This window comes from Jaculus jaculus, chromosome 1 (genome assembly GCF_020740685.1).
Source record: "Jaculus jaculus isolate mJacJac1 chromosome 1, mJacJac1.mat.Y.cur, whole genome shotgun sequence".
NCBI classification, from domain to species: domain Eukaryota; kingdom Metazoa; phylum Chordata; class Mammalia; order Rodentia; family Dipodidae; genus Jaculus; species Jaculus jaculus.
In genome coordinates, this window is record NC_059102.1 from 174518973 (window position 1) to 174537681 (window position 18709).

The 18709-nt window shown below is 38.0% G+C and overlaps 1 pseudogene; it reads left to right on the plus strand.

The window, feature by feature from the left end:
• Positions 1 to 8131: 8131 nt before the first annotated feature.
• On the plus strand, positions 8132 to 9068 carry LOC101603138 (annotated as a pseudogene).
• The last annotated feature ends 9641 nt before the right edge of the window (positions 9069 to 18709 follow it).

Sequence of the window (18709 nt, forward strand, 5' to 3'; positions counted from 1 at the left end):
CAAAATTTTCCTGAGCCATGTTGGGTTCATTTGGGGTCTGCTTCAGTGACAAGGTGTTGGGTGCCTCGGGGTCTCTGGATATCTGATATGGTAGGAGTAGATTGTTCTCTGTGTTGGTCTCCTTCACACTTGTGCTGGTACCAGGTTCACCAAGAAAACAGCACCCTTGCTTGTTTTGCCAATTTTCCTTAGTTTCAGCCAGGGCCCTTTTGAGGTATGATGGGGTGGCTCTCTCCTTAGGATCTACATTTTTCAGAAAAAGAGAAGGAGATTCTCCAACATTTAGCCCATGTTTGGTGGTAGCTTAATAAGGGAGAGCAGTCTCATTTTTGGATATGGTTCTGATTTGTTTCCCAGATCCAGCTAGGGTCCTGTTCCACTCAGTGGAACAGTTAGCCAAATCAAGAGCAGTTTGTTTCCCACCATGGCTGTGAGCCACTATTGCACTTGTGTGAGCATCACAACAGGTTATTTGCTGCTAAGTAGGTTAGACCATGAGTTGCTTGGACAGACATTGATCATTTTCTCCCAGTCGCCCATGTAGCACCTTCTGGCACTAGACACACTCACTGTCTGGGGGCTTTCTTTTATATAGTCAAATGTACTCTTGGTGGAAAGATGCCAACATTCCAGAGAAGATGGAGAAAACTACAGATAATGAAATTTGCATATAACTTACTCTAGGGTATCAATGGCACAGACAAGATTCTAAGATACCATTTATAGAAGGTACTGACTTCTAGATGTGAGGGGATAGAATTATAAAAATGGAAGCCAGAATGAAGTACAACTGGGTATATTTTCCTATAGGACTCTAAGACAGTGAAAAAATCCATCCTGGTGTGTTTAAGACCAGACAGGATAGGCCAACTAGTAGACCACAATCCCTTGAGAATACTTAGACGTGTAACATGCATAGACAATTGTTTTATTTCTAAAGCCACTTTTCATATAGGCAAGTGGCTACCCAACACTGTTCTGCCAAAGATTCTTAGGAAACCTTGAGCTATAACACTTCTGACATTACCATAAAGGACAGTGAAGAGAAGTGCAGTTGCACAGGAAAGGGTAAATGACAAATGCCACAGGGATCTAAGGGCAAATGGTCCCCTCTTTCCTCTCACAGTGCACACAATGTCAGTAGCCAGCCCACATCTCAACCTCATCACTGGTGCAATCCCCTGTGATTTGGTAGGAAAGGGACAAATATAATGGACACAATATATGCAATCTATGATGATAGTTTTCAATGTAGACTTTCAAGGACTGAACATCCTGAAGAAATGGTGGAAATATTCTGTTAGCCAAAATTGACTTTAGTTTAATGATCACCCATTAACTGAGCTATTTTGGCTCCCCAATCAAAATTTATTTAGACATTTTTTTGTCATTGAGTTGTTTTCCAAGCTCAATTCATTTCCTATTGTATCTGTAAATTTCTTGTTTCACAGATTTTTCAATAATTACTTTGTACTGATGCAAACATTTCAGAAATTGAATACCTGTGTGATTTCATGAATAAAAATATATCTTAAACCATGGGTTTATAAATATTTATAATCTTCCTTTTACTTTAACCTCATTTTTCCCCAAATGGATGCTTCTGTGTCTTAGCAGTTTTCATGTGTAAGTCTGAAGCTTTCCTGTGTTTATTCCAAGTTAAAATAGTTTTTCCCTCATAAAATAATCCTTTTTTTTTTCAGATAATCAGAGGATGTGAAAATGCAGAATTTTAGTTGCTACCTTAATAGTGGTTGGCTGTTCTCATTTCCTTTGGACATGGAGAAAGTTACAAGGGGATCTGTTCAATTCTGCTTCTGTTGATGAAGGACAATGACCTGTACCAATTGACTAAGTCCAATACAGTCTTCATACAGGGAAACATCTTTTTAGTAGTGTTAAACTTGGGTAATCCCAGTGCCCTGGGTCCACTAAGGAATGATATGAGCTCCAAAGCAGGTGTTGCTTTGTCTCCTTGGATTTCTTCTGCCCCATTCCTTGGCTCTAATATCCAAGAATCTTCTTGTGTCTCTTTATTCAAACCTTTCTTGTTTTCCTACCTGTCTCCTCTCATGTGTAGGTCAGTCTCACATAGACTCAGGGAAAGGAAAGTCTGCCCTTGTAACAGGTATAAGGGAAGTCGACTGTTGTTGGGCTTGTCTTCAAGGTTTTCTTTTTCTTTTTTTTTTTTTTTTTAAATATGTTAACCCCTACCTTGAAAAATCAAAAAACAAACAAACAAAACAAAAACAAAAAACTTGTCATCAATATTTAACCATATATTTGAAGTAATCTAAAGGATTAAGAAGTACATTTTAAAATTAAAACACATGGTAGTTAAAATCACAAGAGTTTACTTTTGATGGATTCCTTCATGTATTTCCCTGGGGATTGTTGGTGGATTAGATCCAGGTCCCTGCAGTGCCTTTAAATAGTCCCTTCCAACCCTACATGCAGTTCCTCCAGAAACTTCAAGATCTGGTGTTAAGGGAACTGGACCTTGATCCTCACTCTCCATGTCCAGAGTAAATAAGATCAGTCAACCACTATTCAGGTAGCAACTGAAACTCTGCATTTATACATCCTCTGATTATCTGGAAAAAAAAAAGAATTATTTTATAAGGGAAAAATTTAACTTGGAATAAACACAGGAGAGTTTCAGACTTACACATGAAAAGCACCTTGTTCTTTCCCCTTAACTCATTATATTGGTTTAGAATATGTATTTTTTCCATTTATATTACTAATTTCAGAAAAATACCTTAAATGTTGATTGGAATTGACCAAAATCAAATACAAAAGTTCTATCATTTTTCTTTCTTTTCCTAATCTTCTTCCTTTTTTAATACATCTCTTAGTTCATGTAAAAGTCATTATTTTGGACAGTGGCTTCTAGGACTTAACTTCTAAGAATCAGAGCTTCTCCATGTTTTACTTCAGAAAGCGTAAGTTTTCCCTTTTTTCCCTTCTGAAATCCTAAGCAGGTTTACTCTGATACTCTAGGGCTTTTCCACATTTTACTCAATAAATCCTTCTTGATATTCTTTTAAAAAGTTTTGGAACGTTTATGGAATCATCTATTTTGTTTTCTTGTTTAGTGATGCATTTTCATGAATGTGTATTCTGAAAATTTATTTGAATGATACATTTTTAATAGTATTTTGATTCACTTAATTCTAATGCAGTAATAATCATCTCACATTTTAATAGTTTACCAGATAATTTAAAGGAATGTGTTACTATAGAAGTAGATGATAGAAATATTGTTTTGAATTTCTAGTTTCAAATCCAGGGCTATTAGAAGCTGAAATGCAAAGTGGAGAAAAATTGTGGCATGTTTTTAACTCTACTTCAGACAGAAAAGCAATGATAAAATTAATTGCTTAAAATCATTATGAATAATTAACTGTGATAAACAATAAGAACTTATCCATCGTAAACCTCACAAAATACTAAATTACCTACTATAGAGATATAATAATTAGAAAAGTTGACTCAATTATGCCTAATGATGAGACATTTTATAGATAGTAGACTGGAAATCTTCTTGAGTAATTTATTAACTTGATTTCAGTTCCTTTACCTATAAAATCAGAATTCCTTTTATGTTCTCCATACCATGTCATTTATATGAGATTTTAATTGAGACCTTGTTCTGAAAATAGTGTGACTTCTATAGTAATCCATAGTTGTTTATATACTAAACTCTGAAAAGTACATATTCCCCTAAGTGTCCTTTGTCTTACAAATCCCACATGAACTTTTAATAAATTAGTCTTCTTAAAAATAAAATTTGCACCATTAGCAATACTTGTAGCATGGTAGGTATACATACCTACAGTTAGCTGTTTTATGTGGATATTCTTTTATTATTTCCACAAGAATGGTAAATACTCATCATTGTTTTACATATAAAAATTAAAAGTTCATATAAAATTGCGCAACACTTCAGAGGATAGTTGAGCCATTTTAATTTATGCAGGTGGTACAATCAACAACTATGATAGCCTCCTTCCATTGTGGAGACTATGGGTTATATTGTATGGGTTAAACCTCTGGTTTCTCAGAGGACGATTTCTGGAAAGTTAAGGTATACACTATTACTGAAAATCAGAAGGCATTTTTCCTCATTTTCATTTCTCTTTACAGTTATTGTGAGTAAAGGTGAACATTTTTGTCTTGGCTATCCCTCCCAGGATACTGTTGAGTATTATAATTCTTTTATGAACTTGTTCTAGCAGATGATTTAAATACGGTGGCATTTATCCTCACCACAAGCATCAGAGCTGTTAACCATTCTGTGGTTCACTGAGAATGCAGCATCATCCCTGATCCACCACAAACTTGTTTTCCTTTTAAAACTACAGTGGCAGCTGGTGTAGTTCAGCAAAGAAAGGAGCCAGTATAATGAGCACATTATGATCCAAAGCTTCAATGTCAGATACTAGATTTGAGAGCTCATGGAAATTATTCAAATTTCATCAGGCAGTTAAAAGGACAAAGGAAGCTTACTTGTCTCTATATAAAAAGCAAATCTATATAGAAGGGCTAAAGAATAAATCTATTGATATAAATGGAAATGAAGATATAAGTGTGTTCCTTGTTTCCTTTTGTATGAAATATTTCCCTTGGAGGTATATAGGATAGTAGTGTCATTGCTACTTATGTTTCTATTTTAGGTGGTAATTTGGAATGCAATGTTTGTAAAATGCCCTGTACAATGATGATCATATAAGTAACTGAGGAAAGAAATGTGGAAACTAATAAAGAAAAAGTTACTTAAGATTTATAAAATTCTATTGAAGGATTATTATTTCTAAGGTATGTGTATAAATTTCATTTAATATATAATGGATTCTTCCTAAGCCACATTAAAGTAATGGATTTTAATTTTTAAAGAATAATAACTTTAATAAAGAAATCAAAATAATACAGTTTGAGTATAAATGCCTTTGATCACCACATATTTATTTTTTACATGTAAATATTTGCTTCCACACATTTTTTCTGTGTAGACAAACACTCAGTTACTCATGGAAATTACTTGGCATTCACAGAGTATTATTTTTTTAACACAGTCATGTGATATATTTTGATCATTCATGTGTAACACATCAAATATTGTGTTTACAGTATATCATAGTCATGTTAGAAGCTCATATGTATCTATTTATGATTATAAAATTTCTGATTGGCATTCCATAATGAGAACATATCACATTTTTCTATTTTCTGTTGCTATTATGTATTTAGCTCATTCCTGCTTCAGATGACAAAGACTTCTGTAAATATTCTTGTGACTGCTTCATGGGTCATTTTACTAAGCTAAGTACTCTCTAGTACATTGTCAAATTTTCTATGCCAAGGACTTGAGTTTCACTCTTACAATGCTGAAAACTGAGACCAGTATATTATTATTGCTTAATATTTATTTTTATTATTTCAGTGCCTCAGGGAGTCTTCATATATGCTAATGGCAAGTAGCAGCCAGTATATATTCAGTGCAAATGTTCTTCCATTAAAAGTCACAGGCATATTATCATAGATTTGTAGGAGGTAAAACATATTTCCTATCACTTTTCCACTTAAAAGTACTTTTAGAGGGCTGGAGAGATGGCTTAGCAGTTAAGGCACTTGCTTAAAGACCTTGGTTCAACTCCCTGGGACCCACATAAGCCAGATGCACATGGTGCTGCAAGCATAAGTTTGTATAGTGGCTGGAGGCCCTGACGTGCACATTCTTTCTCTTTTTTTTCTAAATAAGTACAAATAAAATAAAAATATTTGTGTATAAAACATTTTATCATAATAATTTCCATATTTAAACATCTTAATAATGAATTATCCTTTAGTATGTTATTCAAATATTTTTATCATTAAGCATAAATCAACAATCCTAATTATTTCCCTAATACTTTTTCTAGTTTTGTTTGACATAACTTCATATTTGAAACATGGTAAAAATATTTTTTTGACTACTGGGATATGCTTTTCTCAAGTGGATGCTGAAATTCCTAATGGCAGTCATTGAAAAGTCCATACTTTCAAATGTTGGATGAGTCATAATAAAATCTGACATTCTTGTGTGTTTATTGTGGATCCTTGGGCCTGACATCCTGTTCTTTCAATGTCACTTAAATGTCACAGGTTTGCAATGTACCACTGGCTCTGAAAAAGACATGTCTGTCCTCTTTGTTATGAGTTACTTCAAGCACAACAGATAGTAATTATTCCTAAATTTTGGAATGCACTTTTTAAATGTTACTAAAATCTTATCAGAAATTCAATACCTAATTATTGAATACATGGTTTAATTTCCAAATAATGATGACTCATTAGTTTATGTTCTTTAGACATAATGTAGTAATGAAACATCTTTATTGATTTTATCTTTTCTTGTGTTCAGTAAAATTCTGTATTCATAATGATTATAACATTTTGAACCAAATCCATATATATCTATGTATTTTAGATTTTTTTACTTAAAAAATTACACATCAACTCAGATATTTTGCAATTGGGCTTTTCCTTATAGACACTTCCAAATATTCTGGGGAAAAAAATTAGACCAGAGTAAGCTTGAGTTACATGGATGGTGATCATATAACAAAGGTCTCTAAAATCTTATCCATAATCTCTTTGGATGTCAACTTTGCTGTTTGAATTTTTTTCAAGGAAGCTATTCTAAACATTGAACATCATCCCCTTGTTCCTCTCATTCTTCTGAGCATGATGACTTTTATCAATGAATTGTTTTTACATAAAACACAGCTTTGATTTGAACAATTGAGGATTTTAAATCCAGTGACAGTTACAAAAAGGAAAAGAGAAAAGTAGTATATTTTATTAATTATTTATTTTAAATATTTTATTTATTTATTTGCAAGCAAAGAGAGATAGAGAAAAGAGAGACAGAAAAAAAAGAATAGGTGTGCCATGGCCTCCAGCTGCTGCAAACAAAGTCCAGATGCATGGGCGACCTTGCGCATCCTATTTTACATGGGTACTGGAAAACCAAACCTGGTCATTATTCTTTGCAAGCAAGTACCTTAACCGCTGAACCATCTCTCCAGCCCCAGTAGTATATTTTAACCAAATGAATATTTCCCTTTTTGCTAATATAGTCCAGGATTTTGCTACGTGAATGAACAATGTGTGTGTGTGTGTGTGTGTGTGTGTGTGTGTCAATTAAGAGATGCAATGTAAGTGGTGAAGTAGATAAAGTGAGAAACATCCTCTGATGAAATTTGTCTTTCCATGTCTGTTATCATATAAAGAATTGCTAGAAAATATGGTGAAAATGGTAAGAACTCCAGCATCAGACTGGGACATAAACTGAGTTAGCACTGAAGTCTAGGAAGCCATAGAGTGGAAACACCCTCTCTTCCCAAGCTGCTCTAGTTCCTCTATGTGTCCCTTCACTTAAGATAAAGTTTTACATCAGTCTGGTGGTGCACGCCTTTAATCCCAGCATTTGGGAGGTGGAGGTAGGAGGATTGCTGTAAGTTTGAGGCCAGCCTGAGACTACACAGTGAATTCCAGGTCAGCCTGGCCTAGAGCAAGACCCTACCTTGAAAAAAATATGACAAGGTTCCAAGGCACTTCAGAGATTGTCACCATGAATTTCAATATGTGATGCAGTTGGTTGATTAAAGTGTTGCTGCACCAGGACATAACCCAGGGAACAGCATTTTTTACCATTGTGAAGGGCTGAGGTTGGTAGTAGCTGTCTTGTCTTTGAAGAGAACATGAAGCCATGGCTGTAAACATCTACACTTGTGATGTGAAGAAATTACTCTTGAACTCCTATGGTGAAATTGCATCTCAAAATTGATCTGAAAAGATGTTAAATTTTTACTCACCTTATTCTTGTTCACACTGTGTAAGATTTTGAATTCTTCATTTCAGTGACTAGACTGTTTGCAAAACCACTTACTATGAGTCTGCATGAATGAAGGAACCAGCCCACTTGGAAGTATTTTTGTGTATCTTACTCACTGATGCTCTGCAGTACCAGGTTCATGACTGAATCATCTCAAACCACCAATATGTACTTACTGGATAAACAAATGACTGTGAAAATGTGCCAGTGTTTGTGACAAGCTAATTCTCCCTCTGACAGCCTGGGCACATGGAAGCCGTGGAACACGCAAACTTTACAGAATTCCTCCTCCTTGGGCTTTTCGGCAATGAGGATGTGAAAGTCCCACGCTCTGTGTTGTTCTTGCTTTGCTACCTGGCAATTCTCTCAGGCAACCTGATCATTCTTCTCACCATCAAGGCCAGCCACCTTTGGGAGCAGCCCATGTATTTCTTCCTTAGCTACTTGTCCTTCATGGATGTCATGCTTCACTTCCACAGTGGCCCCAAAACTGATCCTAGGTTTACTAGTGCAGTGGAATGCCATCTCCTACAGTGGCTGCATGGCCCAGATGTTTTACGCCCATTTCTTTGGTGCCACTGAGATATTTATCTTGGTGGTCATGGCTTACGATCACTACATAGCCATCTGCAGACCCCTCCGCTATCCAGTCCCCATGAGCAGACAGGTCTGTTACTTCCTTCTGATTGCCTCAGTTACCGGTGCTTTTTTCCACTCACTCTCCCATGTATTAATTATTGTCAAGCTTCCCTTCTGTGGCCCCAATCAGATAGACCACTACTTCTGTGACATATTTCCCTTGCTGAAGCTGGCCTGTGCTGACACACGACTCTTGGTTATTATTATCATTACCACCACAGGGGTGCTGTCCATTCTCACCTTTGTGGCCTTAGTAATTTCTTACATCATCATCCTGACCACTTTGAGGACCCACTCATCGGAGGATCACCACAAAGCCTTTTCCACCTGCGGGTCACATGTGACTGTTGTGTTCATGTTTTTCTTCCCCCTCATCCTCACCTACGTCCCCATGGGTGACTCTGTCAGAAATGACAAGGTGTTTGCTCTCTTTTATACCACGATTGCCCCACTGTTCAACCCCATCATCTACACACTGAGAAACACAGACATGAAGAATGCCATGAGGAAAGTGTGGTGCCAAAGCAAACTGCTTAAAGGGAAATGATGCCACTGCTCAAGAATATGGTACAAGGAGGGTGAGGGTATCTCCCAAGGATTAAGCCTTAAAAGGAAAGGACCCCAGTCACTGTCTTGTATTACTTCAACTCTCTGCAACTGTGCATCTACTTCAGTTACTCTACAAACCCCTTTTCTTTCACAAATCCAAAACTTACTCATCCTTAATGATCCTGTATGTAATAGACATTACTTTTAGGCTTGATATTAATGCAAGTTAGAAAGCCTGTGTAGTTTTGCAATTATAGCCTGGTTTCAAAAGCATATTTTGAATGATAATTCTGTCAGAGATAGAGGATAGTAGCAACCATTTCTTTATGTGGCCTCCACTGCAATTCAAAAATAAAGACTGGTAGCCAGGCATGGTAGTGCACGGCTTTAATCCCAGCACTTGGGAGGCAGATGTAGGAGGATTGCTGAGTTCGAGGCCAGCCTGAGACTACATAGGGAATTGCAAGTCAGCTTGGGCTAGAGCAAGACCCTACCTTGGGAAAAAAAAAAGTGTGCTGGGGAGATGGCTCAGTGATTAAAGGCACCTGCTTACAACAATAAAGAAATGTTTAAAAAAATATCTGTTTTGCATTTTAACCCACTAACAAATGTCAATCATAAAATAATGCAATATTATATAAGTGTGCTATTTACATGATAATTAATGTTAGTTTATTTAGTCACCTGGACCCTGTTGGTGACAGATTTTTTTTTCAATCAGACGTTTCAAATTAGATGACAGAGATTTATAACAGGAAAATGATAGAATGGAAATTTCTACCACTCATTTTCTATGCCTTCACATATCAGCTTGAGTAGCTATCCATCCATAAACAGACTTTTACAAGGGCTTAGGAGACTGACAGATCCTGGAAAAAGCACAGGCATAGCAGAATGTGTATTTCAAAAGGTAAGAATGGCTTTAAAAAAAAAACAAACATTTAACTAGTTTATTTGAGAGAGAGTAAGGCAGAGAAAGAAAGAGAGAATGAGCATGCTAGGGTCTCTAGTTGCTGCAAACAAACTCCAGAAACATGTGCCACCTGGTGCAACTGACTTTATGTGGATACTGGGGAATTGAACATTAGTTCTTAGACTTTGCAGTCAAGTGCCTTAACTACTGGACCATCTCTCCAGGCCAGAACAGTTTTTTTTTTTTTTTATTAATTCTATATCACCCCTGTCTGCCCTCAGGCATGGAAAATTGTGCCCTATCAGTGTAGGGAAAAAGGAGGAAAGTCAGAAAACCGAGTCTTTCTTCCCTGTAGAACTTGAGTTTTGTCAACCCTTGGGTGCAGGCTCTACTTCTCATGTATACTGGGCCTCCAGCTCACCACAGCACCTGAATGGATCCCACAGCCTCAGGCTATGTTCTTATCATGGAAAAGTCTCAAGACCTCTTTGACTACTTACCTCGCCCTAGTGGTCCTTGGCTCCAGACAATCTATCTCACTAGGCAGACATCGGCTCCAAGCATTGGACTGGTTCCAGGGACCCTAGTAATCAGGCTAGAACCTATGAACTCAGGTTCTCTCATACTTCGCAACTGCAAAGTCCCCAAAGGCTCATGTGTTGTACATTGGTTTTCAAGTGTCAACACTGTCTGGAGGTGGTAAAAGTATATTAGGTGGGGATTATTGGAGGTCACTGGGAGTTTGCCCACAAAAGGTATGTTGAGAGCAAAACCCCTTTTTCTCCTTGGCTTCCTGGCTGTGAGGAAATAAGTAGCAGCACTCCACTGTGTGTCTCCTGTTGGGATGATCTGCCTCACCACAGCCTCAAAGACACAGAGCCCAACAACCATGTGCTGAAAGTGCTGAAACAGCTTAAATAAGTATTTCTGTCTTACAAACTTCTGATGTCAGTTAACTTGTCACAGTGGTGTAAAGATGACTATCACAGGCTATAAATGTATATCTAGAGTGCTTCCAAGACTTACCGGGTGCCTGGAAGGATCCTGCAGCCCTTGATGTATTCTTGTTCCACAGCACCAGTCATTTGTCCCAACTTAGCACCAGGATGCTCCCCTTCTGAGCCTTAGTCAGCAGGCCCGCTGCAACTCTACCAGAGAGGGGGACTGCTGTCTCAGTTCCATGCAGCGTCTTACATGATTGACAGCCTCAGTCTCCACTGTCTCTATGACGGACCATTCTATCTATGCAAAGGTGTGGCTGCCTTCCAGCTGCTGATGAGCCTAGAGCTTACAACCCTGGGAGGCTGGGGAGGGAAATACAGTTTCTGAAGTAACTCTCATGCTGTACTTCAGTCAGCTTCATGTTTCTGGCAGAAAACCCCTGGCCAAGAACCACTTGTGGGAGGAAAGGGTTTATTTTAGCTTACACATTGGAGAGGAAGCTCCATGATGGCAGGGGGAAACAATAGCATGAGCAGAGGGTGGGCATCACCTCTTGGCCAACATCAGGTGGACAATACCATGAGGAGAGTGTGGCAAACACTATGGGGGAAGCTGGCTATAACAGTCATAAGCCCACCCCCACCCCCAAAATTCACTGCCTCCAGGAGGCTTCAACTCTCAAATTGCCACCAACTGGGACCTAGCATTCAGAACTCATAAGTTTATGGGGAATACCTGACTGAAACTACCACATTTATGTGCCTGAAACTGGACACAAAATGCTTCAAGTGTTTCTAGTGTTACCAGCTCAGCCTAATCTATCCACAAATAAAAACCTCATGTGGCAAACCTGAGAGGAGTACACAGAAGACATTTCTAGTACAGACTTAAGAAGAATGAAAACCAGCCTATTTATATAGCCAGAGGAGGAGCATTCTGTGCCCATCTACAGATTCTAGATCCACCAATCAAAAGTTTCAGATCATTAGCTCCAAAGGTTCACCATAACAAGTGGTAAATGTGCAGCTACCCTTCTGCCAATCACAACTCAAGCTTTGTCCTGAGTCATCAGGGAAAAGTCTAGCCTTCCCTCAACCTGACCTCAGAGAGAAGAGTTGGAACAAAAGGGACACCATCCTGACTACCCATAGGCAAGGTCTTCTATAGCTGGGCTTCCTAAATCACTGCCACTCACAGCACCTATTTTCTTGATTGCTCTGTGTGTGTGTGTGTGTGTGTGTGTGTGTGTAGGGGATGGGGAGTGGTGGTGAGTTGTGCATGGTGTGGCACCCTATATTTTCATCTGTGGTGGGAGCTGGTTAAGATTCCACATCAAGCCAGGAGCTCCCCTTGTTCGCCATCCCCTAACCCTGGCTTGTCCAGAATCCCTGGATCGCCACTGCAGCGCATGGCTCTATGGCGAGTCTTCATTGTGTCTGCGTGCATGAACTCTGACAACCTTGCCTCACATCACCCAGTGGCCATTTCCAAAATAGCAGAATTACAAATCCAATGACCCACTCTTTCCTGCATTTGTCATATTTTCCAAACCAGTATCATTAACCAGGCTGCCACATTTGTTCACTCATGTGTGATAAAGATGACTCTGAATAGAAGGAAAACAGCTTTCTCCCTCCAGGCCTTCTTACCTTCAAAAGTCAGCACTTTACCTACTGCCCCAGTGAAGAACACCCGGGCAACTTTCAGTGGTGGTAATATTTCTAACAATTACAGCTGAGGAGGGCTACAGCCCCCAGACTGAAATTTTTATTTCTTTCTATGTCATATCCTTCTGCTCACACCAATCAATTTCTTCTAAACTCTACCCTACTCAGGTTCTCAGGACACAGGAAAAGCACAGCCAGCCTCTCACACAGACTGCTCCTGTTCTAGTCCAGACAAGAGCTGTCTTTCCTCCTCTTAAGCTAAGCCTCATGTATATAGTTCTCTCTGCATTTAAGTCTTTCAACTCTCACCAGAAGTGTCAATCAGGCTCTCCTTAGAGCACTGAAAGGTGTTTCTTACTCAAAGGTTTCAGAATACTCCTTAGTCCTCCCATTGATCAATTCTAAAAGACCAAAAGCCACACAGCCTGTTTTCTACCAGCAATGACCACACTTGTCTAGTAACAATTTTCTGTTGCAGTTACCTTCACAGTGCTATAATAGAACACCTTATCAAAAACAGATGATGGAAACAAGTGGCTTATTTTTTGCTTAATTATTCAAGGGGAAGCTTATTGATGGCAGGAGGAAAAGATGGTTCTAGAGTAGAAGCTAGACATCAACTTTTGCCACTGCAGGTGGAAAACAGCAGCAAGAATGAGCTGAGCTCTGGCAAGGGGAACCTGACTATAACATCCCAAAGGCTGCCTCCAGCAACACACGTTCTCTAACAGGGCTCTACCCCGAGCCCCCATGGATTTCCACAAGCTGGACACCAAGCATTTAAATCTCATGTGTTTATGGAGACACTTGATTCAAACCATCACAAACATTAAGGTCATTTATTTATTTGGGGTTGATCTTTAATGCAGAGTGAGATAAGGGTCTAGTTTCCTTTTTAGCATGTGGATATCACGTTTTCTCAGCACCATTTGTTAAAGAGCTTCTCTTTTCTCCCGTGTCTTTTTTTTTAAATTTTTGCCAAAAGTGAAGTAGCTATGGCTGCATAGATAAATGTCAGGATGTTATATGATGTTAGATGACCTCTCTGTTTTTTGGCCAGTAGTATGAATATAACACACACACACACACACACACACACACACACACGTTTTTCAAAGTAGGGGTTAACTCTTTTCTCTCTAGCCCAGACTTATCTGGAATGCACTATGTAGTCTCATGGTAGTCTCCAACCCATAACAGTTCACCTTCACCCAACTCTGCCTCCCAAGTGCTGGCATTAAAGACGTGCACCACCATGCCTAGCTTTAAAAAATATTTTATTTATTTACAAGGAGATGTGTGTTTGAGAGAGGAAATGACACAGAGGGAGGAAGAGATTTAGATTATGAATGGATGAATGAGAATGGGTATGCCAGGCCTTCTTTTACTGCAAACAAACTCCACACAAGTTCCACTTTATGCATCTGGCTTTATATGAGTACTTGAGAATGAAACCCAAGACATCAGACTTTGTAAGCAAGTACCATTAATTGCTGAGTACTCTCTCCAGTTCCCTTGCTATTTTTCTTACTATAGTTCCATATTATAGCTTGTAATCATGTATGATGATGCATTCCACCATATTTTTCTCTTTACATTTTGCTCAGAATTGTTCGGGTATCCAAGGTCTTTGTGTCTCCAAATTAAATTTAAGGTTTTTTTTTTTAATTTGTATAAAGAATGGCATCTGAGTTTTTTTTTTTCTTTTCTTTTTAGTTTTTCAAGGTAGAGTCTCACTCTGATCCAGGCTGACCTGGAATTCACTATGAAGTCTCAGGGTGGCCTCAAACTCACAGTGATCCTCCTACCTCTGCCTCTCCAGTGCTGGGATTAAAGGTGCATGCCACTACGCCCAGCTTTTGAATTTTTACATGGACATTTTTGAATATGTAGATTCGTTCTAGTAAAATAGCCATCTGACAATACTACTTCCAATCCTTGAGCATAAAAAAAAATTTCTATATATTAACATCTATTTCAATTTCTATTTAGTGACTGAAAATTTTCATTTAGATGTGTACTTTTTGGTTATATTTATTCCTTTTTTTGAGGCAATTGTGAATGCTGTGGCTTTCTCAATTTAGTTTATTTCTCAATTTATTTTTTAACCTGTAAGTAAGAAGACTACAGATATGAATACGATAATTTTTTAACATGCTACTTTCCTGAAAGTGTTTATTAGTCCCTTACCCCCAAAAAACTCTAATGAGTCTTTAGGGTCTCTTATGCATAGAATCAAATCATCTGAAAATAAGAATATTGTGACTTCTTTGCCTGTTGGTTTTGCTTTTATGTGTTTCTCTTGTCTATTACGTTATCTAAACTATATTACATAAGAATACAGAAAGTAAAGACCCTTGTGTTACTTCTGATTTTAGTGGAAATGTTTTAATTTTTTCCACATACTTTATATATATGTATGTATATCATCTGTTATTATGGAAAGTATGTTTTGTTTCTATTTTATTTAGAACATTTATAGTGAAGGGATTCTGGATTTTGTCAAAATCCTTTTCTGTGTCAATCAAAATGATCACATAATTTCTTTCCCTAAGTCTGTTTATGCCATCCATACGTTACATATATTGCTGTGTATATGATGAACCATCTCTGCCTCTCTGGGAAAAGTCAACTTTATTTTGTGGATAATATTTTTGGTATATTCTTTTATTCTGTTTGCAAGTATGTTATTGAGAAATTTTGCATCTATGTACATCAGGGATATTGGTCTATAATTTGTGTGTGTGTGTATGTGTACATGTGTGCTTATCCAGTTTTGACCTGAGGATAATACTGTATTAATAATAATAATAATAATATATAATAAAAATGATAAATTTATGATAATGTTCCTTCTTTTTGTACTTACATAATAGTTTGTGGAATATTGGTGCCAGATTCTCTCTGAAGATCTGATTAGAGTTAAGTAGTGAATCTATTTGAGACTGAGTTCTTTCAGGAAGTCTTTACTGCTTGAGCACCACTACTTTTTATAAATGATTTGAAATTATTTTTCAATACCTGATGTAATTTTGTGAGCTCAGAAGCACCTATGATTTACTTTTTTCAATTTTTACAATTTGGTGGAGTATATGTTTTTAAAGTTTGTTCTAATGATTTTCCAAATTTCACCAGTATCTGTCATATGGTACCCTTTTACCTCTATGTTTATTTACTTTTTTATTGGGACAAATCATGTGTTAATCCCATAATTTCCACTCTCCCCGGCATCATTACACTGAGGGCCCTCCTCAGTGGGATTACTGGTATTAGCCCTAGCTTTGCAGGTTATGAGATGTGAGAGCATCAGTCAGTCTTTATGGGGAGGGGACAGAGCCACTGGGCATTCCCTTCCACTCTGTGGCTCTTACAGTCTTTCTGCCCCCTCTTCCACAAAATTCCCCGGGCCATGTTGGGTGCTTATCCCATTGAACCTATGCTGATCTCATTCTCCTTTGGAGAATCTGTTTTTAGTTTTTCTGAAGGCAGCTAGAACCAAGGAGATAGATCTTTCCTTGATTATCAGCGAGGACCCAGGTGAAACCACAGACTAACTGGTGAGATGAGCAAGAGTGTTGCTTCCATGGAGAGTATGACAGCCTGTGCCAGGGTGATGGAAAAAGACACTGAGAGTAATCACACTCACCAAAGCAAAAATCCAGAACACGCCGAGAGCACAACATTAAAGTCGACTTAAAACACACTCACCATGGCTCAGGGAATTTTGTGGAAGAGGGAGCTCATTGGATTGAGAGGGAGAAGTGATCTATTAGTTTTCTTCAAGAAACCTATCTCACTATAAAACAAAGAAGCTATCTTATGATGAAAGGATGACAAAATAAAAAAAAGCTTATAAGGATATCAGAATCCAATTTATTTCTAGCATGCTTGAAAAATTGAAATGTAAGTGCCTCAATTAAAGTGAGTAGCAAAATTGATTTCACATTGTTCTTGGCTTTTCTGCTTCTATATCTGCCTGGGTTATGAGACACTAGACTCAGGAAACAAGTGGATGACTGAGGAGGACTCCAACATCCTCTGATGTCCTCTGCACATGTATTCACAGGGTGTGTACTTCTGTATACACGCATGTGTATACTACACACACAAACCACATCACACACCACACATACTACACTTACACACACCAAGAATATATTAAGTCATGTTGATAATATGAACCCATTATTATTTCATATGCTAAAAATGTTACTTTGCAGCCTGAAGAGAGGGTTCAGCAGTTAAGAGCACTTTATCCCCAATTATGAAGTCCTGAGGAATCCTGAGAGACCACTAGCATTCAGTCAACATCACTCACATAAATACCAGGGTATAGCTATAAACTTCTGTAACCTTGAACTCATATAGGGAAGAGGTCCCAGTCCTGTAGGGGAACAGGGATCCCAGAACATTTGGAACTCATGGAAACAACATGAAGCTTTGTGATCAGGAGTGAATCTGGCTCCAATATGAAATGGTGGAAGAGTGATGGCTCCAAACACCCCACTTTCAGATCTGGCCATTAAATGTGCCATGGGCACACACATACTGTGCCCTGGCTCTGATTTCTCTTTCCCTCCCTCCCTCTCCCTCTCTCTTTCTCTCTCTCTCTCTCTCTCTCTCTCTCTCTCTCTCTCTCATTCTTATTCTTTTGATCTTTTTGACAACCTTCATGCATATGCACAACTTAGGATCACAATGAAAATGTCTGTTTATATTTTGTAAACCTGTCAAAGGTCATCAAATGTAAGAAAAGTATGAGAAATTGTCACTGTCAGTACATGCCAAAACATGAAATCAATGTGTTTTCTTGAAAAATAGTCTGCAGTCAAAAACGACTATTGGAATGGAGAGATGGTATAGCAATTAAGGCACTTGCCTGCAAAGCCAAAGGACCCAGGTTCAATTCTCCAGGACCTACATAAGCTGGAAGGACAAAATACATCTGGAGTTTGTTTGTAGAGGCTAAAGAGGCTGGTGACCACAATCTCTCTCTCTCTCTCAAATAAATACATATTTATTTTAAATCTGAAAAAAATAAATAGATAATTGGTTCATTATGGTGTTTTTAAGCATTTTTTTAACAAAAAAATCCTTTTATTATACCACCAAAAACAATAAAATCTTGGGAGGAAAGGAAACAAGCACTAAAACTCATACATAGTGAAAACTGTAAAACACTATTGAAAACAATTAAGGTCCTAAATAAACAAAGATAGATGCCCTGTTCATGTGTCAGGAGGCGTGATAGTGTTGATGACAATGCAGGAGATGGAGAGCAGGGTGGCACCCGAGTGAGACACTCCAGTGATTCTCTCGTCAGAGACACACGCATTTTACCACTAGTCCACATACAAGCCCACCATCACAAGAGCTAAGGAAGCCAGGTGAGAGACCACCATGGCTGTTTTAGCATAAATGGAAAATGAATTGAAAAGAGTAGAAGGAAATTGTTGGCCATATCATCACCTGTCCCTGCTTAGAGGAGGAAGAATTAACATTAGGCCTCCAACTTGAAATCCAAACCAAGCCCATCTTGGTGAAACTCAGGCCTAGTCAGTTTTGAGCATTAAGTTTTCAAAATACTTAAAACGATAATGTTGGGGGTGGAGAGGTGGATTAGCAGTTAAGGTGCTTGCTTGAAAAATCCAAGGAAGTGGATTTGATTCCCAGCACCCATGTAAGCCAGATGCACAAGGTGGCATATGCAGCTGGACTTTGTTTGCACAGACTAGAGGCCCGGGCATGCCTGTTCTCATTCTTTCTCTCATAAATAAATAAATAAATAAATAAATAAATAAATAAATAAATAAATAAATAAATAAAAGAAAATGTTAATAATTAGAGTTTTAGGAAAACCCTTTGAAAAGATATTTCTCCAGCCCCTACACCACCAAATGGGAAAGACATACTAAAAGCATGACTATCTGCTGTGTCTGGATATCCCATTCCACCATTGAGATGAGGGTTATTAGACAAATGTGGGAATGGAGAGATGACTGAGCATTTCAAGATTCTTTTTTTTTTTTTTTAATTTAATTTATTAGTTTTCTTTTCAGTAAATACAGGCAGTTTGGTACCATTATTTAGGCTCATCTGTGATCTACCCCCTCCCAT